At 33.5% G+C, this 24,906-nt stretch overlaps 1 pseudogene; it reads right to left on the bottom strand.

Annotated features, from left to right (window-relative positions):
- Positions 1-24,906, bottom strand: part of LOC101698675 (proteasome subunit alpha type-6 pseudogene) — a 178,739-nt pseudogene that overhangs the window by 70,674 nt on the left and 83,159 nt on the right.

Genomic DNA, 24,906 nt, shown 5'->3' with positions numbered 1-24,906 from the left:
CCCCATCCAGGTGATTGATACCTATTTAGAATATCAATCACTGCTCTTCATCCTACCTGGGTGTGGTAGTTTCTCCTTTACAATGCTGGCCTTCAATGAATGTGTCTTCACTGTCCTCTATGTTGGCTCCTGGTGGGCTGGACCTATCTAACTTACCTATCTTCAATAGAAGCAAATAATTTCATATGTCTGATCATCCTTGCCTTCCAGAATTAAATCTCACTTGCTCTCAATGTATATTCCAACTATGATACTGAATTTGGTTTGTTAATATTTATTAGAGAATATTCACTCTTCCTGAGGAATGTTTTTCTGCAAATTTTTCTTGTAGCGTTTTTGCCTGGCTTTGATATCACATTAATGTTGTAATGCTGGCCACATCTCTTAAATTTTTTGTAAATTTTAAGAAGTATTGGTATTAGCTCTTTAAACATATGGTAAAATTTGCAAGTGACACCATTTGGATGAGGGCTTTTCTCTGCCAGGAATTATTTTTTAATTACTAATTTAATATCCTTACAAGTTTTAGGACTAGTCACATTTTCTATTTTTGTGATTTAGCCTAGTCATGTGGGACTGGTAACTCTGTAATCATAAAACTCCCCTAGCCCCAACTGTGATTGAATGTGAGTAAATAGATAAAGATGCTTGTTAGTTCAGGGATGCTAGATAAGATCTGTATTAGCCATAATTATTCAACTCTGTTGAAAACTGACATTCAGGACACCTTATCTATAGAACAATCTACAAAACATCTGCTGACCATCAGTACATGTCAGGCTAATTAAAATACAAATGCAAGACCACTAACTTTTGTTCCCTCTTCTGTAAATTTCGCCTTTTAACTTCCCTGCAACCCCCTATAAAAGAGCCTCGGACTCTGGGCTGATTGCCTCTCTAAGCTACTTTGCTTTGGGAGTGCCGTCTGGCCAGACTAAGGTCTGTTTTACTTTCCAACTTGTCCGGTGTGTTCCTTCCTGGGTGTTCTTCGCTGCAGTCAGCTCCTCGGAGCGTTTGGTAAGGCCCCCGGTCTTACAGTCAAGTTTTATCTTTCTAGGAATTCATCAGTTGATCTAGGTAATAGATTTTTTTGCATTCCATTGGACATAATAATCTCATTATATTTTTATTGTTGTAGAACTTATAGTAATGTCCCTACTTTCATTTCTGATTTTAGTAAAATGAATCTTCTTTTTTGCTTAATCTATACAGCTAAACTTTTGATAACTTTTTGTTTTGTTGACTTCAATATTTTTCTGTTTTTTTTATCATTTGAGCTCTGTCCTAATCTTCATTATTAACTTCCTTCTTCTACCTTTGGCTTTAGTTTATTATTTTTCTAATTCCTCAAGCTATAAAGTTAAGGTATTAATTTGATATTTGTTTTATTATTAGTGTTTATCATTGTGAATTTTCCCCTTAACACTGCTTCTGTAGTGTTGGATCCATTCTGATATAGCATATTCATTTTCATTTGTCTCATTATTTTCTAATTTTCTTTGTGATCTCTTTGACTCTGTGGTATTTCAAGAGTGTGATATTTAGTTTCCACAAATGTGAACTTTCTTTTCTTAAATTATTGATTTCTAATTTGAAGTTATTTTATTTATTGTTTTCCATTAAGTTTATTGGTACATTTTAGGTATAAAATACAGTTCATTCATCATTGTTATCTTGTCCCTTTACCTTGGTTCTTATGTTTTCCCCCTTCCCCTGACCACCCTTCCCTATTTACAAAGACTTTTTTCCATTTTTTTTCCTTTTCTCATATTTTTTCTTTTCCTTTCTTTCTTTTCCCCTACCCCTCCCACTTCCCTTACTCCTTTAGACTTTTTTTTCCTATTACACAATATTAATTATACATTTTAAAAATTATAATATCAAAATTTATAGGCTATTACCACAGATTTTAAAGAATTAAAAGAATATAGAAAGCATATTAAAAAAATCTTTTTTGAAATAAATTTGACAACTTCTATGAAGTACTTTGGAAGACAAATTAATGAAACTGACTCTAGAAGAAATATAAAATTTGAATAGCACCTATTAAAGAAAGTATATTCCTAGCTGAAAACCTACCTATATGACAATAACAGGCTCATATACATTTTAATTGATAAATTATATCAGACATTTAAAGCAGAAAAAAGAAGGAACACTTCTCCCCTCACTTTAGTATATCAACATTGTGCTAATACTAAAATGGGATAAAGATAATAGAAAAGTATGAACATAAATAAAAATTTGTTATTTTAAACCTAGAAATATTGGAAATGAAATTAGACCTTAACCCAAGGTTTATCCTGGGAATTTGTCTCTGTGCTCAGGATACAAATGTCTATTTTCTTGTTATGGTGGAGTAGAATGTAATGTGTGAATGTTAGACCTTGTTGGTTTATTTTTGTTGTTCAACCACTCTATTTGCTTACATATCCTCTGTCTGGTTGTTTTATCCATTTGCTCAGTGGGATATTGAAGTGTCCAATATTATTATAAAACTCTCTGTATCTCACTGCATTTTATCATTTTTTCTTTGTATGTATAATTGTCTATGTTTTTTCTTTGATGTATAAATATTTATAATTGTCATACCTTCTTGCTATACCATTTTATGAATATTTAATATTTTTCGTTTTCTCTTGTAAGCTGATGTGAGTTAAAATCAATTTTATCAGATATTAGTAAGGCTACCAAATCCTCTTTCACTTTCTATTTGCATGGATTATCCTTTCCCATCCTTATCTTTTCAACTGATTTGTGTCTTTGGATCTAAAGTGAGTGTCTTCTAGATATCATACAGTAGAATTATGTTCTGTAATCTATTTTGCCAATCTCTCTGTTTTTGGTTTTTTTTTTTTTTGCTTTTTCAAATATGTATTTAAACAAATGAAAGTTCAAGTTATTTACTGGGGGTACCATACACATATCCACATGCACATATATATAAACATACACTTTTATATCTTTGTCTGAATACATATATGAAGTTTTTTAACCAGAATATATAAAAATATTTTTTTAAATCAACATAAAATGATATATAGCAACTAAAACTGGACAAAATATTTTGGTATATGTTTACAAATGAATATGTAACCAATCACCACACCAAACAAGTATTTGTCACTATTAATTATTAAGTAAATTTAAATTAGTGTCAGATGAGATAATTTTTTTCCCTTAAATTCTTTTATTGGTACATTTTAGGTATATAATACATTTACATTTATCATTGGGTGCTTGTACCTGTACATGACGTATCTTGGTTTTAATTTTTTCCCATTACCTGCGTGCCTCTACCCTTTCCTATTTACATAGACTTTTTTTCCACATTTTTTCTTTTCTCATAATTTTTCATTTCCCTTCTTTCCTTTCCCCTTCCCCTCTCACCACTCCTGCCCCTTTGGACCGTTACTTCCTATTTCAAACTGTCAATTATTGGTTTTAATCATTGTAACCCTTATTTACGCTTGCAGTATCTCACACAAGAGAAACTATTCGGTATTTACACATGTGTGTCCTATTTATTTCACTTAAGAGTATGGCCTCAATATGTGTCCATTTAGCTATAAATATCTCTAGTTTCTCTTTCTTTATTGGTGAATAGTACACCATTTTATAAAAAAAGCACATCTTATTTTTCCAGTTTTCAGTTGATGGGCACTTGGGCTATTTCGAAGCTTTAGCTATTACAAACTGTGCTGCTATAAACATGGGTGCACATATATAGCTGTGATATGATTCTTTTAATTCTTTTGGAAAGATACCCAGCAGAGGAATAACTGGGTCAAATGGGACCTCTAGCCCTAGTTCCTTGAGATATCTCCATACTGATTTCCACAGTGGTTGCACCAGTCTACATTCTCACCAACAATGAAGAAGGGTTCCTTTCTCCCCACACCCCCGCCAGCATTTGTTATTGGTTGATTTCTTGATAGCAACCATTCTTTGTGGGGTGAGGTGGAATCTCAGTGTTGTTTTCATCTGCATCTCTCAAATGACCAGGGATGTTGAACATTATTTCATGTATTTATTTGCTGTTTTTACTTCTTTGACTGAGAAATGTCTGCTCATTTCAGATGCCCATTTTTGAATTGGGTCTTTGAATTTGGGGGGTCTGATTCTTTTTAGTTCTTTATATATTCTCAATAATAGACTTTTGTCTGAGATACAGCTGCTAAAAGTTTCTTCCCACATTGTAGGTTGTCTCTTAGCTCTGTTGGTAGTTTCTTTTGCAGTTCAGAAGCTTTGTAATAAGATGAGATCCCAGTTGTTGATTCTTTGTGCTAGTTCCCGTGCTACTGAAGTTCTTCATGAAGTCTTTTCCTATGCCAATGTCTTCAAGAGTTCTACCTAACTTATCTGCCAGCAAGTTTAGTGTTTCTGTCTTACTATTTAGATCTTTAATCCACTTCAATCTTAGTTTAATGAATGGTGATAGGTATAGGTCTAGTTTTAATCTTTGGCAGGTTGAAATCCAGTTTTTCCAACACCATTTATTAAAGAGGCTATCTTTCCTCCATTGAGGATGTTTGGCTCCTTTGCAAAGATGAGGTGGTTGAGTATGTCTGAAGTTGTTTCTTCATCTTCTAATCTATTGCACTGATCCTAGGGTCTGTTTCTTTGCCAGTACCATACTGTTTTTATCACAATAGCTTTGTAGTATAGATTCAAGTTGGGGATTGTGATACCCCCAGCCATGTCTCTGTTACCTAGAATTACATTTGCTATTCTAGATCTCTTCTGGCTCCAAATGAATTTTTGGATTGTTTTCTCTAGCTCTGTGAAGTATATTGTTGGAATTTCAATTGCCATTGCATTAAATCTATATAGTAGTTTAGGAAGTATGGCCATTTTCACTATATCGGTTCTTCTCACTGAGGAAAAAGAAATGTTTTTCCATTTTCTTATAGCCCCCTTGATCTCCTTTTTCAGAGTGCTGTAGTTTTCAGTGTAGAGATTTTTGCTTCCTTTGTTAGATTGATTCCTAGATATTTCATTTTTTTGGATGCTATTGTAAAATGAATTATTTCCCTAATTTCTCTCTCAGTGAGTCTGCTATTTGAGTATAAGAAGTCTATTGTTTTTTGAGTGTTGGCCTTATATCCAGTCACTGTACTGAATCTGTCAATTAAGTCTAGACGACTTTTGATTGAGTTTTTTCCATCTTCTATGTAAAGTACCATATCTTCAGCGAATAATGACGGTTTCACTTCTTTGTTTCCTGTCTTTATTCCTTTTATTTCCTGTCTTTATTCCTTTTATTTCTTTCTCTTTTCTAGTTGCTGTGGCTAATGCTTCCAGAACAATATTGAACAGGAGTAGTGATAGTGGGCATCCTTGTCTTGTTCCTGATTTTGGCATGAAAGTTTTCAGTTTTTGACCATTTAGTATGATATTGGCTATTGGCTTTTCATAAATAGCCTTAATCAGGTTGGGATAAAGACTCTCTATTCCAATTTTCTGTAGGGTTTTTATCATGAATGGGTGTTGGATTTTGTCAAATGGCTTTTCTGCATCTATTGAGATGCTCATATGGATTTTGTCCTTGGCTCTGTTAACACAGTGTATTACATTTATTGATTTATGAACATTGAACCATCCTTTCATCCCTGGGATAAATCTGACTTTGTTAGGGTACATGATCTTCTTGATGACTGTCTGCATTCTTTGTTCCAGTATCTTGTTAAGGATTTTTGCATCTATGTTCTTTAGGAAGATTAGTCTGCGGTTGTCTTTTTTGGTTGGGTCTTTCTCTGATTTTGGAATCAAAGTAACACTTGCTTCCAGGAATGAATTTGGAAGCCTTGCTTCCCATTCAATTTCATTGATGAGTTTAAAGAGTAATGGCAATAGTTCTTCTTTAAGAGTCTTGTTGAATTCGGCAGTGAAGCCATCAGGACCTAGTCTTTTCTTTAGTCATTGTAATTGGGGTGTTTAGAATTTCTATAACATCTTCATTTAATTTTGGCAATTCATATGTATCTAGGAATCTGTCCATTTCTTTTGTTTTCCATTTTATTAAAGTACAGGTTCTTGAAGTAGGTATTGATGATCCTCTGAATTTCTGCTGGGTCTGTTGTGACTTCACCTTTTTCATTCTTAATTGCATGGATTTGACCCTTATCTTTCCTTTTTTTTTTTTTTTTTTGATAAAGTTGGCTAAAGGTTTATTGTTTTTATTTATTCTTTCAAAAAACCAACTCTTGGCTTCATTGATGTTTTTGTATCATTCTCTTAGTCTCCATTGCATTGATTTGTGCTCTGATCTTTATAATTTCCTCTATTGTACAAGCTTGGCATTTCTCATGCTCTTCTTTTTCTAGGAGCTTGAGGTTCTGCATTAGGTTGTTTATTTGAGTTCTCTCTGTTTTCATGGCTATGAATTTCCTTCATAGAACTTCTTTCGTTGTGTCCCATAGATTCCTGTGTGTTGTACTGGCATTATCATTTACTTGTAGAAACTGTCTAATTTCATCTTTAATTTCCTCTGTGACCCATTGGTTGTTCAGGAGGGTGTTATTCCATTTCCATGTGTTTGTGGGGGTTTTGCATTTTTTTATGTTATTGACCTCCAATTTTATTGCACTATGGTCTGATAATATACAGGGGATAATTTCAATTCTTTTACATTTACTTAGTCATGTCCTATGAGCTTGCAGGTTGTCTATTTTGGAGAATGACCTGTGTGCAGCTGAAAAGAATGTGTGTTCTGATTTTGTGGGGTGGAGCATTATGTAAACATCTATTATATTCATTTGGTCAATAGCTTGGTTCAGTTCTACAATTTCATTGTTAATTTTTTGTCTAGATGATCTGTCTAGTGATGGTGGGGTATTGAGGTCTCCCACTACAATTGTATTAGTGCTTATTTGGTTTTTCATGTCCATTAAGAACTGTTTTGTATAGTTGGGGGCATTCGTATTTGGTGTGTATATATTTAGGACTGTCATCTCTTCCTCTTGGACTGTTCCCTTCACAAGGTTGTAGTGACTATCTTTGTCTATCTTAATTAGTTTTGGTTTGAAATCTACTTTGTCTGCAAATAAGATTACTACCCCTGCTTTGTTCTGGGTTCCCGTGGCATGGAAAACTGTTTTCCATCCTTTTACATTCAGGCTATGAATTTCTTTTTGAGTTAAGTGTGTTTCTTGTGTACAGCATATTGCTGGATTTTGCTTCTTATGCCATTTCTTTTAATTGGTGAATTGAGGCCATTAGTATTGATAGTTATACTTGGTAGAAATTTACTCATCCTTGTCATGATGTTTTACTATTGTTGGCTCTTTCATTTCTTATTTTTTCCCCTTTCCCTTTAGTTTCTTACCTTGCCTGGTGGCTTCTCTCTGTTGGGTCTCATGGAGTTGTGACCTTCATTGTCTTTTTCTAGGATATTGCTTAGAATTGTTTGGAGTGCTGGTTTGGTATTCATGAAATATCTCAGGTGTTCTTTGTCATGGAAGTATCTAAATTCCCCATTGATTTTGAAAGAAAATTTTGCAGGATACAACAGTCTAGGTTGGAATTTATTTTCTTTTAGGGCTTGAAATACTTCACTCCAGGCTCTCCTTGGTTTGAGGGTTTGAGAAGCCTGCTGTGATTCTGATGGGAATTCCTTTGTAGGTGATTTGTTTCTTTTCTCTAACTGCCTGTAGGATTTTGTTCTTCTGTTGGGTTTCTGGGATATTGACTATTGTATGTCTAGGTGTAGATTTTTTTTTTTTTTATCAAGGCTAATTGGAGTTCTACATGCCTCACTTATCTGTATGTACAATCCTCCACCTCTGTCTAGGAAGTTTTCTACTATTATTTCTCTGAACAGTTTTTTTATGTCAATTGTACTTTCTCTTGTTTTTTCGTGGACTCCTATCAGTCTTATGTTATTCTTCTTTGCATCTTCTAGCAGTTGCTGGATTGATTTCTCATGGTCCCTTACTATTTTTAAGAAATCTCTGTTTTCATTATCCTTAACCATAATCCTGTTATTCTATCTTCAGATTCCCTTAATCTGTTGGGCATACTTTCAATGGAGTTTTTAATTTCCTGAATATTTGTTTTAATCTGTTTCTTGGATTCCAGTTCTTTCTTATGTTGGGTGATCATGGTTTCCATTTCTTTCTTATGCTGGGCATTCATGGCTTCCAGCATGTTTCTGAGCTCTTCTATTTTTTTATCTGTTTCTGTTTTAGAGCCTCTAATCATGTCTTTCACTCTGCTCACCATCTCTATAGTTATCTGGGAGATTATTTCTGCTTTGAATTTTTCTAGAGTCTCGTTCATCTGTTTTGTTACTTCCTGTGCTATCAGTTCAGGTTGTCCAGGTGGTTAATTATCTGACTTTTCTAACTCCTTTCCCCCAGAATTTGCCTTTTGAGTTTTTGCCTTGCTTAAATATCTTCTCATTTTTGTTTTTGGTACTGTCCTTGGTTTAGTTCCTGGGTTGATACTTTGAAGTTGCTTATTGTAAATATCTTTGTTGATGTGTTTAGAACCCTTATGGAATGATTGCTTCTCAGAGATGTCTTCCAGATATAGCTACTCTAGGTTTTGAGTCTCTAATGGCATTGAAGCTGTCTCATTTTCATTATACCAGGAAGGACAATTGATTAGATCAATCACAGCACCTTAGCCCAAGGGATACAATCAGCAACACAATACCATCAAGTACCTCTTAGAAAAGGACAATTTGTGGTAGTTATTAATCTATCACCTTTGACTGTGTGAATTAAATCAAGATCAAGGACCAACCCAACATATGTTTATAGTGAATAAAAGTCTTTAATATAGCAACTTTACCCTTTGGAACGGGGAGTTAGAAGAAGTTGGGGAGGGAGGAATAGGTAGGTAGAAGGATAGGGGAAGGTTAGCAATGAGCCCAGAAGGCAGAAGCAAGAGAAGGAAAGAGAAGAAAAGAAAAATTAGAAAAATAAGAAATACAAATTAGGGCCAGAACAGGAACACACAGAGAGATGAAGAACAATGTGGGACAGCAAGGGAGTGAGGGAGAGAGAGAGAGAAAGAAAAGAGAAAAAGAAAAAAGAGAAAAAGAAAAATTTTAAGAGTAGAAAAAAATAAAAAAATTAAAAATAGGAGCAAAAAAATAGTGGCAATTTTGAAAATAACAAGTAAAAGATAAAAATGAAGGGCCTCCTTCAGGGTATGTCTGTGTTGTCACAATAGACAATGTGGGCAGCAGTCTGCAGATGTAAGTCAATGAGTCTTAATAAGCCAGCCACATACTCATGGGAATCAGGGACTGTTCTGGCTGCAAGTCTCAAGTTGAGCTCCCTGTCCTCCTGCAGGCTTGAACTCTGCAAGGTTCCACTCCAGGGTCCAGCTGCCCTTCTCCTGAAGATAGTCCAGGTTCGGATGGGAGGTGACAATCCCTCAAACTGACCAGGAATGGTGGTCTGATGTGCTTTTATTGCAAAGATTCTCTTCACTTTTCCAGTGGGGTTCTGTTTTCATCAGGGAAACTGACAGAGCCCCTCTCTCTGTTGTTCACTTCTTCAGCTCAAGACAATGGCCTTTATGGCCCCCTGTGCCTCTGTAGTGTGGAACCAGGTGGCTGCACAGTCAAGAGGCCAGAGCTGGGGGTGGGGGGATGGGGAGGTGGGCCCCTGTTTTGTGGCTAAGTGGGCTGTTCTGGGCATGCTCAGGGTCCTCACAGTCTCCTGGTCTCAAGTCAGTCTCTCTATTTTTGATTGAACAGTTTAATTAATTTACATTTGACATAAATTCTTCTCAGATTGCTCTAACAAAATATTGTAGCTTCAGTTACTAAAAACCAGACATTGATTTTTTCATTTAGCTCTCCAGAATAAAATGACACAAAATAAGTAGTAAAGTACTCAAGGATACAATGCTGGTTGATTCCATTAGTAGTGAGGGCCCTCTTCTTGGTTTACAGATTTATTTTCCCCTTTTGAGTGTGTCTTTCTATAGAAGAGAGAGAGAGAGTACAGAGCAAGAGAGAGAAGAAGGGGAGAGCAAAGGAGGCAGAAGGGTAGAGAGATGAGGGTAGGGGAAGGGAGGGAAAAGGAGGAGAGGGAAGGGGAGGGGAGAATTCATTCTTTTGTAGTTGTAGGACTGAGGTTCCTATTTCTATTCGGGCAGTCATCTAGACCCGAGGCCCACAGTTCTTTGCAGTGTGACTCTCTCCACCACCTCAAAACATGGCTATTTGTTCCTTCAAACTCAACAAAAGAATATTTCTCCTCAGTCTGCTTGGAAGTTTCCTGTAAAAAAATTCAATAATGGAATCATATCTCATACCCTTTGCCATATAACAAAACATACTCCAGAAGGCAACATCTCCAATTTGTACTGGTTAGAATCAAGTCACAGGTTCTGCCTGCACTCACTGGAAGGAAGTCATAAAAGAATATGAATTGTTGTAGGCAACTTTACATGCCATCTACAAGATAACTTACTTTTCAAATTTATGAATATTTATGACAAGAAAATACTTTAAAGTGTAATTTTACTTATTCCTACCAAGATTTTAGGGAAATTGAAAAATTGTTTTCTCAATGTCAATACTAAGATTAAAAATAAAAATAAAAAAAACTATTGCTAAACCTTGAAGTACATGAATGCCTTAACTCCTAGAGGCTGAAAAAAATCTTTGAATCAGCAATAGGAGTAACTATATTACATATAATCTAAATTTAACTATAATCATAAGTCATATAACCATAAGTCATGCTAACTTTCACATTTAAATGGCCATTCTCCTGTATCCTTACCATAGGCCACAAAATTTAGAACCTGCTATGTTTTACTAGTTTTTATTTCAGCACAACAAAATCTTGCTGATACAAGTATTTTGATGAGTCTGGATAGTTTATGATTTAGCTTTCTCTGATTTTTCTACTACATCCTTAATAAAAACTAATTTATATATGGTAGTACAGGGTCATAAGAAAGTGACATATTTGAGAAACTTCTATGACAAAAGTTATTCTTCATTCCCTTTTATACTGAGATAAATGATAGTTCTTAATATTAAAAATAAAAAGTATAAGAAATCTGAATGCCATTTTATTCCAGATTTACTCCTTAATAAACTAGAATGACTTAGAAAATAGAAAGTGTAATTTTTTTTGTGGAAAATAAATCAACACAATCATTTAAATATTTTTTACCACATCATAATATTTGATGATTCCAAATCAGTCACATTTATATAGACCCAACTACGGCATGTCAAAACTGAGCTCTAATTAACATAAAACAGAAAAAAACTATCTAAAAATGGAAAATTATATCCAGAAACTAGTCATTTGGTAAGCACATCACTAAACACTGGAATTGATATTTTTTAGCTTTGTGTGTTACATATAATATAGAAGCAACCTGAATGGTGGGTTTAATCATAATTCTTTCTTTGATTAAATAAATCAGTTTTCCACTGATTTGGGAAATATTTTTCACCAAAAAATAAAAGACTAAAATTCTCAACTATATTATAACAAACAATCTGGTGTTGCTATGCAAAGTACCCTAAAATTTGCTATTTGAAGAAAGGTAGGGTCATCTTGAATTCTTAAATGAGTCCTATTTACCCAAAATGTCTGTTTTTATCTAATTATCATGAACCTCCCATTTAGTTTATGTCACTATTAATATAGTTGAAATTTTTATTTAAGACATGGTTACAGAAGTATTTTCTATATTATTTATATATATATATCAGTATATATATCACACATATCTTATATATGGCAGTCTTCAAAATACAGTGTTAATCAGATTCCAATGAGCTATTAAATCAAAGTTTTAGCCATTTCTTATTCTTTTTTTCTTCCTTTCCTTTTTTCTTCCTTTCTTTATTTCTTTCAGCTTTTTGCCCACTTAAGTAGTCTATCTGACAAATATCTTTATTAGAATAACTGCTATTTGTGGGGCTTCTGTTGTGGATATTTTTGGTTAGCTATACAACATTTTTTTTCCCTTCCTTTCTTTTCATGAATAATAAGAGGCCCAATTTTTGTTGGATATTTGCCATTGCCCAACACAGCCAGTTGTCAGGTGAAGCTGATTCAATTTTCAGCTATAGCCTTTGACCTGATTTCAGGCTCATCCTGTCCTTGATGACTGCTCAGGATTTGGCACATGTTGCAATTCAGATTGACGAGAAAGATTGGTGGTTGATTTTCTCTGCAAAATTTCTTCCTTTCTCTTCTATCCATACATCTAGAAGCATCTCACACTTTTTTTATTCTTGTTAGAGTTGTGCAGAGTGTGTGACGTTGACATAGGAATCCTGAATGCATCTTGGTACCAGCCTGGCCCTAAAGAGATTTGTAGGAAAAGAGAACCTTGAGAATAAGAGTTTTAGTAGTCTCACCCTTTGGTCTCTAGATATTGAAGTAAGTAAAAAGTGTTGTCATATAAGAGTTTCTTTTGTTTGTTCAAATATTTGTTGTTGCAATCATCTTTTATGTGTATTTCTCCTGATAGATTTTCTATTGCCAATTTTAACATTATAGAATCTATTATAATGTGAATTAGCCCCATCATCAGTAAAACTAAAGTCAAGTATTAAATTTGATAATGGATATAGCACACACATATTTTTTCTTTCTTATAGTGAGTTGTAGATGTCAGCATAAAAGGTAACTCCTTCAGATAGTACTTATCATGAAGAGGAAAAGAAAAAAATGTATATTACTTGCAGCAGTAGTACCAATTCAATAAACAGGACACCACAGAGGAGTGTGAGGAGTACAAGAAATAGAACACAATCCATAAAATTTTTAATTCTGTTCCAAACACTACATAAATCATTCACATCTTTGTCAAAAAAACTTGCTTTTGTTTATTTTAATGGATTATATAAGTATTTCTTGTCTTCCAAGGTCACTTTTGCTTCTAGCATATAGAGAATATTAGACTGTAATCAACACAATCAAATTGCAAATCTACATTTTGAAAATATGGCTTACACACTGGGCATGGTAGCACATATTTGTAATTCCAACATTCTGGAACGCTGAGGCAAGAGGATTGCAGGTTTGAGTCCATTTAACAAGACTCTGTCTCAAAATTTAAAAAAGAAATACGAAGTCCTGGGGATGTAGCTCAGTGTTAAGGCCCTGGGTTCAATCCCTGTTATCATAAATTAAATAAATCTCAAAGACTCAATTCTACGTGTGAAGAAACAAGCCACTCTGTCTCTAAACTCTCTTCTTCCCATCTTTCTTCAAACAAATCAGTTAAAACTGCAAATTAATATGTTGAATTCATTTTGAAACACGCAATTCGATGTTTGCAAAGAGTTCCCCAGTTCACAAAATTTGTAAATAATCTAAATTTTAAGTTGATGCCAGCGTTCTCCTACATAATATCCTGAAGAAACCTATGGATTGTTTTTCATTATTCGGGTATGAGTTTTTACATCTTTAAAAAATTTATTTTTGGGCCGGGGATTTAGCTCAGTGGTTTCACCGTCTGCTGTGCAAGCGCAAGGACCCGAGTTCGATCCCCGGTACCAAAAAAAAAAAATTATTTTTGTTAAAGCTATTATATTGTATTTACTAAATGGAGAGTTAAAAGAGCGTTTAACTTCAAGAAAACCACTATGAATCAATATTCTACCAAACATGGAAAAAAGAAAAAAGGATACTTCTTCCTCTGAATGGCTTTTTATATTTTATTCTAAAACCAAATTTACATCTATGAAAATAATTTGTTAGTACTATCTCTTCCTTAGCATTTCTGGCCCTTGATTTACTGTATTCCCTCCATGACTGGTTCCTCACATTTTTCAGGAATGTAACCAAAATTTACATAGCATGATTTGAGGCAGTGTGGGGTCATATTTAGAAGAAATATAAAGAAACTTAAGTTTTATTTTCTTTCACTTGACCATAGAAAAACTTTTAAGAATTATTTTTTAAGCCTCAAATTTCTCATCTGTGAAAGAGTAAAAATTGTTCCTATGTTTGCAGGTTATTTGTACAGTAATCTTGTATGAAGAAAGTATAGCATAATTATCCCTGTTATTACTGAGCTATTCAGTAACAAAACAAAATTTAGCTGTTTTATTTGTTTCTGTTGAAGAAATATATGTTTATCCAACATGTATTGTAGTTTTTGAAGTAAACAAGAGATATTTGTTTTAAAAAATATTTTTCAATTAAAAATTTTTAAATAAAATAAAAATTTGACATCTTTTAATAAAATAGCCTGAAATAAAGGTACTTTGGAATATACTATGAAAATTATAGAATGTATTTTACTATTTAATTATGATCAATTTTCTACTTTTGTAACAAAATTTACAGCAAAATGGTAAGGTGAATTACAAATGCCAAGACACAGTTTTGAGATAAAGTTTAGAATATGTTCAAATCACCTTAAACATTAATGTATTTTTGCTGTTACAATGTGGAACATATATGCTAATTCTAAACAGAGGCCACATATTAATCGGTAGCTTTAGGTAGAAAAGAATATAACTTATTCTATTTTCCTTGAATACATTAAAAAATGAATTAAAAAACCACTTAAAGTAGTATCATTAGTGAATCACTTTATTATTAAATCTGTTCTCTCAATTGGCTATCTTACTAAAGTCTGGTTTTGTACACTTGCTTTTCTTCTTTCAAATAATGACTATCCCATAATGAGTAATTAATTTTAATTAAACACACTGGACTAAATTTTCCTGTCAAAAACTTATTCTGGAGACCCAGAGTAATTACAGATAATTTTATATGAATATACAAAAGCACAATTTTGTTCTTTGGGAACAGAGAGATGATGGTGCTACCAGTTTTTTTTTTACAATAAAGTATTGAGTCATTGGTGTATTGATTCTAAGACCACCATAAACATCAAAATCCACAGATGTTCAAGCCCCTTGTGCACAATTTCATAGTATTTGTATATAACCTAGGAACATCTTCCATATACTTTAATCTCTAGATAATGAATAATACTTAATACAATATAAATGCTATGTAATAGTTGTTAACTGTATCAATTAGGGAAAATTGACAAAGGTGTGTACATTTTCACTACACATACCATTTTTTTGCCAAATATTTTCCCTTTGATGTTGGTGGAATCCATGGATATGGAATCTGCAGATATGGAGTATATTATTTAGCTTCCCCATTGTTGGACACAATACCTGATACCCACAATTTAAAAAAAGGAGAAGTTTAATGGTTTAATGTACCTCACATTTTTAGCAAATTCAGTTCATAGTCGGCTGCCTCCAAGGTAGAAAAGCCATGACACAACAAAGATGCTTATTTCATGGTGTCTGGGAAGCAGACCAGAAGAACAGTGCCAAAGAAGAAAGAGAAAGAGAGCAAGCATGGACACCAAGGCCACACCATCATGACGCATCCACGCAGAGCCAGAAGTGTGACTTCTACCAGTTCCCCTGGCAGATCTTGATTGTTACAGGGAGAGCTTCCTACATTTTTTTAAGCCCAGGAATATCTGTAATGTTTACTTTGTTTACTTATTTCAGATCCATTTTTTCTACCTAAAGGTGTATTAAACAACTCAAAATATTTTAAAGTAAATATGTACTGTATAATGGATAGTTTAGTACTGAATTTGACAGTGGTCTAGCCACTGCTACTGAATATGACACTGGCCTACCCATTGATTAGAATGGCTAAGACTTTCTTCTCCAATTTATAGAAAAATATGGATGGATTTAAATTCCAATGCATGATATAAACATGTAAAAGGGGGTTTCTTGGCATAGGAAGTCAGAGTTGAGTCAAACTTTTCAGGAATAGAAGATAATACTATAAATAGATCATGTATATTGCAGGCTTTTAGAGCCCTTAGTTTAGTTTTGTTTGCTATAACATAATATGTAATACAAAGTAATTTATAATGAAAGAAATTTGATTTTGGTTCATGGTTCTAGATGTTTAAGAACATATATTAGTATCAATTCTACTTCTTGTTAAGGGCTTTATCCTGCTTCAACTCATGGCAACAAGTGGAATGATAGGTAGATGTGTGAAATTTCACCCTTTCACACAAGGAAAACATTAAACCATTCACGAGTATGGATGCCTCCGGACTCCAAATGTCTCCTAAAGACCCACCCCCTCTCAAAACCAACATAACAGAACTCAATCCTCAATGTGGAGACATCTTGCTGGGTGGTGAGAAACCATATTTAAACCATAGCAGATTGGAATATTCCTGTATGTGAACCCCAAAACCTCATAAATCTGTATTTAGTTCACAAAAGTTCTACCACAAAAAAATATTTTGTGAAAAGATGGAGTTATAAAATCTTTATTCTTCCACAGTTGCTAAAAAGTTATTTAGCAAATTTAAATTTAAAATATTAATAAATATTTTAGTCATCAATATCTGTGGAAGAATCATTTTATAAGACTGTTTCTTAAGTGATATCCAGATTAGAGAGAGGCTACTGGGGAGGGAAGGTCCAACTGATCAATAAATAAGCCTGATAATGTTAAAGAGAAACATCACCAACTCCAGTTTAGACAGCTCATATTTGTCCAGAGATGCATCCTGCCAATAAACTTCTCTCAGTTCATTCAAGTTAACACCTCTTGAAAGAAGAAAAAGAGAAAGTCAAAGATGTTGAATTTTGGAGCATGTCCGTGAGAAATTAATTATGCACTCCCAAAACACCATTAATATAGTCTTGACATAAAGAAATTGCAATACATTAGTAGTTGAAATACTAAAACAATATTAATTTCATAAATATTTTTACAAGCTACTGGTCTAGATTATTCCGGTCCTTCTAAAAGAGAAAAGTAAATTTTAAAAAAGTTATCCCATTGATTCTGAAGCAAAATTCACTAAGAAACAAATATTCCTTATACATCAACTCTTTTGAAATTAAAGCAATCAGATTCCTGATTATTGGTCATTTGCACATTAACTCATTACTACTGCCCTCACAATTTTTCTAAATAAAGTACTGTTTCTGCAGAAGCTACAATTCATCTCACTTTCCAACCCATATAGTGATACACTGAGAGCAAAGAAGGCAGAGGTTGGTCACCTGACAACGTGGAGACTTTCTCAAGTTGTGAGTCATGGTTTCATGGACTAATTCAGCTGCCAGGGGTCTTAAGAGAATTCCACATTGAAGCAATAGAGCAAATGCAATACTTGTAAGAAAAATGTTTTATTTCTCTTAGATAGTAAGCTTTCTAGTTATGATCAGTAATTTGCAAACTAGACTCAATCTCTTTTGTGTAAATTGTGACTCCTTGTACATATTTTAATGAGAAAATATATTCTTTTTTTCCAAAAGAATTTGTGGATGCTGTTCACTCCCTGTGCAGGTAACAAAAGTAATTTTTTCGGTGGAACAGAAAGAAAAAAAGTTTAAGATAGAATTTCAACTACTCTGGGTGAGCCTAAATTTACAAGTTTGAATTGTCCTGATTGTCAATGGCATGCTGTCCTGAATGAGGGCAGAAACTGAAAGATGTTAGCAGCTCCCACTACAAAGTGCCATCCAAGCCTTAATTAAAAAGGAAACTCTCCCTCAACTATCAATATATAATGCCTAGCAAGGATCTATACATTGCTCCTATGGAACAGGTTTTGTGTCTCTGGCTAAATTTAAAGAACAAAGTTGAACACCTCAAGTAAGTCAGAACTTCTTCCAATTCTTATATTTTAGGTAACTTGTATAGACTTTGGAATATTCATCCTTTTCTGTATTCAAAAGTATTAAAAAGTAGTTGCATACATCAATAAAGGGAAGAGTCAGAGTTTGAGTCACATCTAAAGTGTAGCATGAGTGAAATTTTTCAGGGACAGGGAGATCCAAATTCTTGATTTCTGAGTCACTCTCTAAGCTCTAGGTATATGATCTATAATGCTTGAAACAGGACATTTGTTTCTTTTATTGCTCAATATTCACTAGGGAAACAGGGTTTTGTTTTGTTTTTATAACTGACCTATCAAACATTGTTTTCCACTATAATATTTGAAATGATCCCCTAAGAAATTGCTTATATACTCTTCACTCATTCTAATGATTATTTAGTTGGAAAGAAGTGTAATATGTAGTTGTCATGTTTTGACTGCCTTAAAGTCACTAACAGAATGAATTAGAAGGTTAATCAAACACCGAATCCTCGGTTTATAAGATACAAAGAGCTAAAATCATAAGCATTCTGAAATTGATATATTTTTATTTTGCCAGGTATTTTAAATTAAGGAGTTTGAGATATTTTTCACAGTAACTGTCAAAACATCTTCTTACCTCCACACTCTGTTCTCCTTCTAACCTGTTAAAGTAACACTGTTGGCAATCACAGCATGATTTGTTATGCATGATATAATAGACTGCAATTATTAAAAGGTACTATCATTACTTCTGTCCTTTGTTCTTTCAGGCCAGAATATTGCGTACTTCTTTTACTTTGACATTTATTGCTTTTAGATTGGTAATAGAATGGTTTGTGTTGCTCATTATCTTGAATGATGGCAATATCAGAGGTTGAGGTGTCTCTGTTCTCTGTTAAGTGAAGGCTTCATATAATTTGGCAATGGCTATCACTGGACAATTGCCTGGAATACATTTCTATTCTAATAAAGTAGTTCAGTTGTATCTAGTCTTAAATACAATATTTATTATAGTTTCTAGAATATTGGATCTGGTAGTACACACACACACACACACACACACACACACACACACATAATACAAAATTTCACCCTGGCTGTTTTTTATAGGTGAAAATTATAAAAAATGTGTATGTAATAATGGAGCAAATAAAATGCAAACCAATTAGGTTTTGGATTATGGACTTTTATTTTATTCAGTGAAATGTTTCTCTAGCAGTAAATTTAATCTCTTACAATATTAGAAACCAACATCCTGTCATATAACATTTATTTGCTATTTATTCTTTATGAGCACTTCCAAATCCTACAGAATTGTAACCAAATATTGGACACAGTAAAAGAATAAAGAAAGTAAGAGTTTAGCCAAAAATAAAGAACATTTCCCCCCAGGAAGCAGAGCTGGTCGTGTCTGAATAAAAAAGGTATGTTTCTTTACAGAATTGGAAAAAGATATATAAAGAAAAATAAGGAATAAATATTTATCAACTAAAGAATAAAACAATTTTAATATTAATGTTTCAAAATGAAAACAAATTTGAAAGAGACACGTTAAAATATATTAACCAAGGAGTTGGTAAGGAACTAGCTACCCATTTGTTATTCAATAGCCAAATTTTTGTAAGAGGGGCACAGAATATTCATGGATTTACATCTTAATATTATTATTATTTTCATAATTAAAAAGGTAGTTTAAATTACCTTATGGGAATATGATGAAATTAGGGAAAATCTCAATACTTAGCTTATACATGATGCCACTTAAAACATGAGGGCTTTTTTGGTGAGAGTTGTTTGCCAATATAGGCATGTGTAAATAAGAAATAGACATTTATAATAATTAACAACAAAAATACGTTGTAAATAATTCTATTGTTTTGGTAGAAAATTATCTATTTAACATATTATATTTGTTACAGATATCTTGTTAAAATTTCCATTTAGTATTTCAGTTAAATAATGAAATGTTTTCTCAATATCAGTACTAAAAATAATATATAGGTTGCTGTTATTAAAATATATGTCTTTCATTCAATTAGGGAAATTTGATTCACATAAAGATGGTTTATTCTGTTGCAAGGTAATACTGGAAAGAGTATATAAGAGAAGATGAATCATTTTGGCTGAATTTAACACACTTACTAGCAAAGTGTTATTATTATTACCAATCAAAAATTTCAACTAAGATATTGAACTGCAGGTATCAGAAATATCAAAAATTTAAACTCTAATTCAAGTTTTATGTGCAATTGTTTAATCAGAGTATTTTTATATTTTCAAGCAAATTTTGAATCAGTGATCTTGTGATTAACTTTTCTTAAAGAATGTCTTATAACAACTGAGATTTATTGTACCAAAAAGCTATGTGTATGGGACATTTTGTGCCACAGTAACAGGAATTTACTATTGAACAAAAATATATGACACACTAATGAATGAAGCTGTATATTGATAGAAGAAAAGTCATAATCCCTATCATTCTTTTTGTCGTTCCAAACAACACAAATGAAATCATTTTACATGGCATGACTCCATAACATCTCTTGAAGCATCATGTTAATGAAAAATACATGGAAAGGGCCGGGGATTTAGCTCAGTGGTTTCGCCGCCTGCTGCGCAAGAGCAAGGACCCGAGTTCGATCCCCGGTACCAAAAAAAAAAAAAAACATGGAAAATTGAGCTGTACATTATGTCTGGGAGTAATTTAGATTATTCACATTAAGATAGAATAAGCCAATGTTACAATAATTCATATTTATTAAAATATCCATCAAACATGATAGAACATATTAATAAACTTTTTTACCCAGACAAAAATGCATAATATTTAATCGCTTTAGTTGGTTACAGGTTTGTAAGCCAGATATAATAAATATTCATATTAAATAATACCCAAGTTAAATTTGAAAGAATTGATATAGTTATCAATTTTTGCACAATAAGTTCCTAAAATTTTTCATAAAACAACATACGTTAATTATCTTACAGAATCTGTGAGGCAAAAATCTGGGTACAGTTTAACTTGACCCTCTGCTTCACGATTTCTCATAAAGGCTGTCGTCAATGCTTTTGTCAAGGATTGGGTTTGTTCTAAAGGTTTAGGTGGGGAATGATTTTTCAATCTCACCTGGATACTGGCAAAATTGTTTCTGGACTTAGGACCTCAGTTTCTTACCGGCTATTGCCTGGAGACTGCTCTGAGTTTTGCGATATGTGAAATCTCCAATGAGGTAGCTTGCTTTATCAAAATCAGGTAGATAGAGATAGAGACAGAAAGAAAGACAGGAGAGGAGGGAGACATAGGCTAAAATACACAGAGTGAGAGAGATACTGAGAAAAAAAGAGATTACTTGCAGCATCAAAACAACAATTTCTTGCAACTGGGGTTATTAGCTTTTTATCACTGTGTCAAAATCTTTGAGGCAGGCTAATTATTAAGAGGTGATATTTATTTATATCACTCTGTATTTTGGGGATTCCAGGGCATGACACAGCATTTGCTTGGTTCTTGGAAGGATACTTCAGCTGTGTCACATTGATGGTGGCAGTGGTAGGAGCACGTATGGGAGGAGGTGATCACATCTCAATACTGAACACAAAGAGACTCAGAAGTCAAGCTCAGGAACTTACTTTAGAAAAATAACCAACATTCCCTTGTGGGGATAGCACCCTTCATTACCTAAGGACCTTCCTCTAGATTCTACCTCTTAAAAGTCAGATCACTTTTAATAATATGACTACCAGGGGAGCTGAGCCTCCAACATATGGACTGTTGGGGAACATCCAATACGTAACCCACAACACCGAGGAAATATTTCTGAGTACATTCCTGGGAGTATAACCTGACAAAACATGAAAAATAAAAAACATAACCCAGTAATTAAGTTAAAACATCTACCGACAATTGCAATACTGGTACGGTGGGACTTTTGACTCCCCCAAATCAGAATTACCACAAAAGTTAACCATTTTAAATTGATCCAGAACACCAGTGATGGTCAGTTCTCCAATATCATGTGTTGCCAATGTTGAACTGCTTGGTTATTCTTTTCATTTTGTTCTGGTGGTATCTCTATTTCTACTTCTCTCAATTGCAAAAATTAGATCTCTCTGTACTGTGAAATTCAAGTTTCCTTCATTTAAACTTTTTTTCAAAAGAAAATAGATACTTGATACTAAAAACAAGAGGGTGGTATGAATGGGAAGGCGCTACTGCTTCAAAGTATCTGGACAGCAATAATACCTGCATACTGACAGGAATGGAGGAAATGATTTTTCACAATAGTTTACATCATTTAGGCTTCTTTTTTGCCTTTAATTCTGGGCATTATTCTTTACTAAGTATATATTTGGAGTGTGGCAAAAGTATTGGTGTAGTTTAGAACTTAAACATTCTCCAAATTCGATGTGGTAAAGGACTATTTCCCACAATGACTCTATTGAGAGATGTTGAAACCTTTAAGCATTGGGACTTATTGGCTGCTATTGATCTCACTGGACGAGTGCCTTTGAATGTAATATGGGAGTCTACCTCTCTCTCTGTCTCTTCTCTCTGGCCATGAAGTGAGAGGTTCTGCTTTACCATGCACTCCTGCCAGGATGCGCTGCTTGGAAGATAGCAGTTGAACTAACTAATAATCGATTGAAACCTATAAAATTGTGAGCCAAACTAAACCTTTTCTTTTAAAATATTCCTTAAAAATTTCCTTAAAATATTCTCTTAAAAGTTGATTATCTCAAGTATTTGCTATAGTAGTGGAATACTGTCTTATACAAACAAGAAAGAGTTGAGGGATTTAGAGATTGTGTGACATCAAAAGTCACATGTAAGAGGGGCCAGGGACTTAGCTCAGTGGCATTGAACCTGCCTCACAAGCACAAGGTCCTGAGTTTGATCCCCAGTACTGAAAAGAAAATTTCACATGTAAGATTTACTTAGAAGAAACATTTGAGCAGTTGTGATAGACTTCTACTTCAGTTGAGAAAGAGACTGAAAGCAGGAAGTTCCAGCCACCAAAAAGAAACTTTACACACTCGCATGTTTGAGCAGTGTACTAAAACTAGATTTAAAAGTGGCAAGGACACACAAGAAGAGTGCATGAAATAATAAGAAATTGAAAGAGGGAGTTTGAATAATTGTAATTGTGTGAAAAGGAGACGTTTATGATCTATGGAATGGATTGATACAATTAATAAGAAACTTTGGGGGAATAACAATACTTGACTATGTTGATCCCTTTTGTAGCTATAAAAAAGCTTGTCCAGAATGGCCTTTTTCTCCTGTTGCTATAATGTATATGAAAACTTGTTGAAGAAACTTTGCAGGTGTGTTGTGTGTGTGTCTGTGTGTATGATGTGCGTTTTATTATCAAGGACCATTCAAAAATTTCAGTGTACATTTAAAAAACTATTATAAGATACATTGCCATCAATCCATCTCAAAATACTCCCTCTTGATTCAAGCACGCTTATTCCATTGTTCTCACTACTTTCTGATGTAGTTCTGGAAATCCTCTTTCCTGGGTGTCTTCTCGTGTTGTGATTCTCAAGAACTGCTGCTGCCATGTACCATGCTACAGAAAAGAATCATAGCAACATTGCAATGTTGCTCTGTCCTCATCTCTCTCATTGGCCATATGTGATATCATGTGACTCCTGATTCTTCCCCAAAGTCAAAATGATACAAAAGGTAAATGTTTTCAATTGATTCAGGACATGGAGACAGCCATGACAGTGCAACTAAACAAACTTATGAAAGAAGACTTCCACAACTGCTTCAGAAAGTGGCAAGAATGATGGAATGAGTGTGTTTGAAAGAAAGGGAAGTATTTTCGGAGAGACTAATGGCAATGTGTCTTTTTTTATGTTAAATTTTTAAAATTTAAACATTCACTGTATTTTTGATCACACATCACAGAATAATACATTTCTTATTTTTCCAATGGAAAACTCCACTCTATTGATAATGAACACATACACACATTTGATATAGATTGAAGATAGATAGATAGGCAAATGGATAACCTAGAGACCTAGAATGTCTTAGTGATCACACTGAATAAGTTAGCAGTGTTATTGCATATTAATGAGCAAAGACTCTCTACTAGATATAATCACAAAAACCTCATCATCCATTTCCTAGATTCATTTTTTATGTTGAATGAATGGTAGTGGAAAATAGACAAATCAGTAAGAGATTGGTATAAAAGTTTTTAAAATCTTGAGACAAATCATCTTCTTTTCAATTTTGAAATAAGACATGATGGTGATGTTCAATAGCCCAATGCAGTAACCTATGAAATTTTAGTTAAAATATCTCTGTCATCATCTAATTTATCACACAGTCACTATCAAATCATTGTTTAAAAGCATATTACATCTTGGTGTGCCTGATATCCTGACATAGCATCTATTTTTCTCAGGCTTTTTTTTTTTTTTTTTTTTTTGGTACCGGGTATCTAACTTGTGACCTTGAGTTTGTGAGGCAGGCAGTAGAACCACTGATCTAAATCGCTGGCCCTCCTCAGGCTTTTTATTTTGGCCTAATAATCTCATTTTTCATAGTAAATTATGTTGTTTTATCTATCTTTTTCATTCTGACTATCACTACCCTAATTTATTTGATCGTGGGTCCTTTTACTAAATACCATAACTGTAGCTTTATTTCCAGGTTTGTCTTCCTCTAATCCTTTCTCTACCTGAATTTGAAATTTGAGGTAAATCTTTCAAATTTCAAATCAGTCTGCTTCATATATTGACTAATCTGTCCAAAGATTCTCTCAACTGTAGACAAAAGACACAGAACCTAATATGGTTTTCATGGATCTTTGTTATACGTCAACTTGTATTTCTTCGTAGTTTCTAATTCACATCACCTACTTCAAAAAAATATTTTCCTTGCTTCTTTGTCTTTGTATCTGTTCTCTGTTGAAAGTATTTTTATCTTTCTATCCATATTTCATCTGGCTAGCTCTATGTCATTTATAAAATTTTAGAATAAAATTTCTTGTTTCCTTCTCTTACATTTTCAGGCTTGGTCAGATATCCTTTTTTTGTTGTCCTATAAAAACTAATACTAATTACCCTTATAGAAGTAAATTTATCTGTTAATATGTCTTTCTCAAACATTAACATCTTTGAGACTAAAGACTATGACCTTTCAAAAAAAAATCAGAACAGTTGCTAGCATGATACCTGATTCACATATTTATTTAGTATACCCCAGTGAATAAATGGCAAGAGCAGAAGTGATAATATACACCATTTTGAAAACTTGGATATAGTATAATCATTGATTGA

Source organism: Heterocephalus glaber, unplaced genomic scaffold (genome assembly GCF_053883595.1).
Source record: "Heterocephalus glaber isolate CG9 unplaced genomic scaffold, H.glaber_assembly_v1.0 deba00000122, whole genome shotgun sequence".
NCBI classification, from domain to species: Eukaryota; Metazoa; Chordata; class Mammalia; order Rodentia; family Bathyergidae; genus Heterocephalus; species Heterocephalus glaber.
Note: the sequence above shows the minus strand (reverse complement) of the source record. Positions and strands in the feature narration are given on the sequence as shown.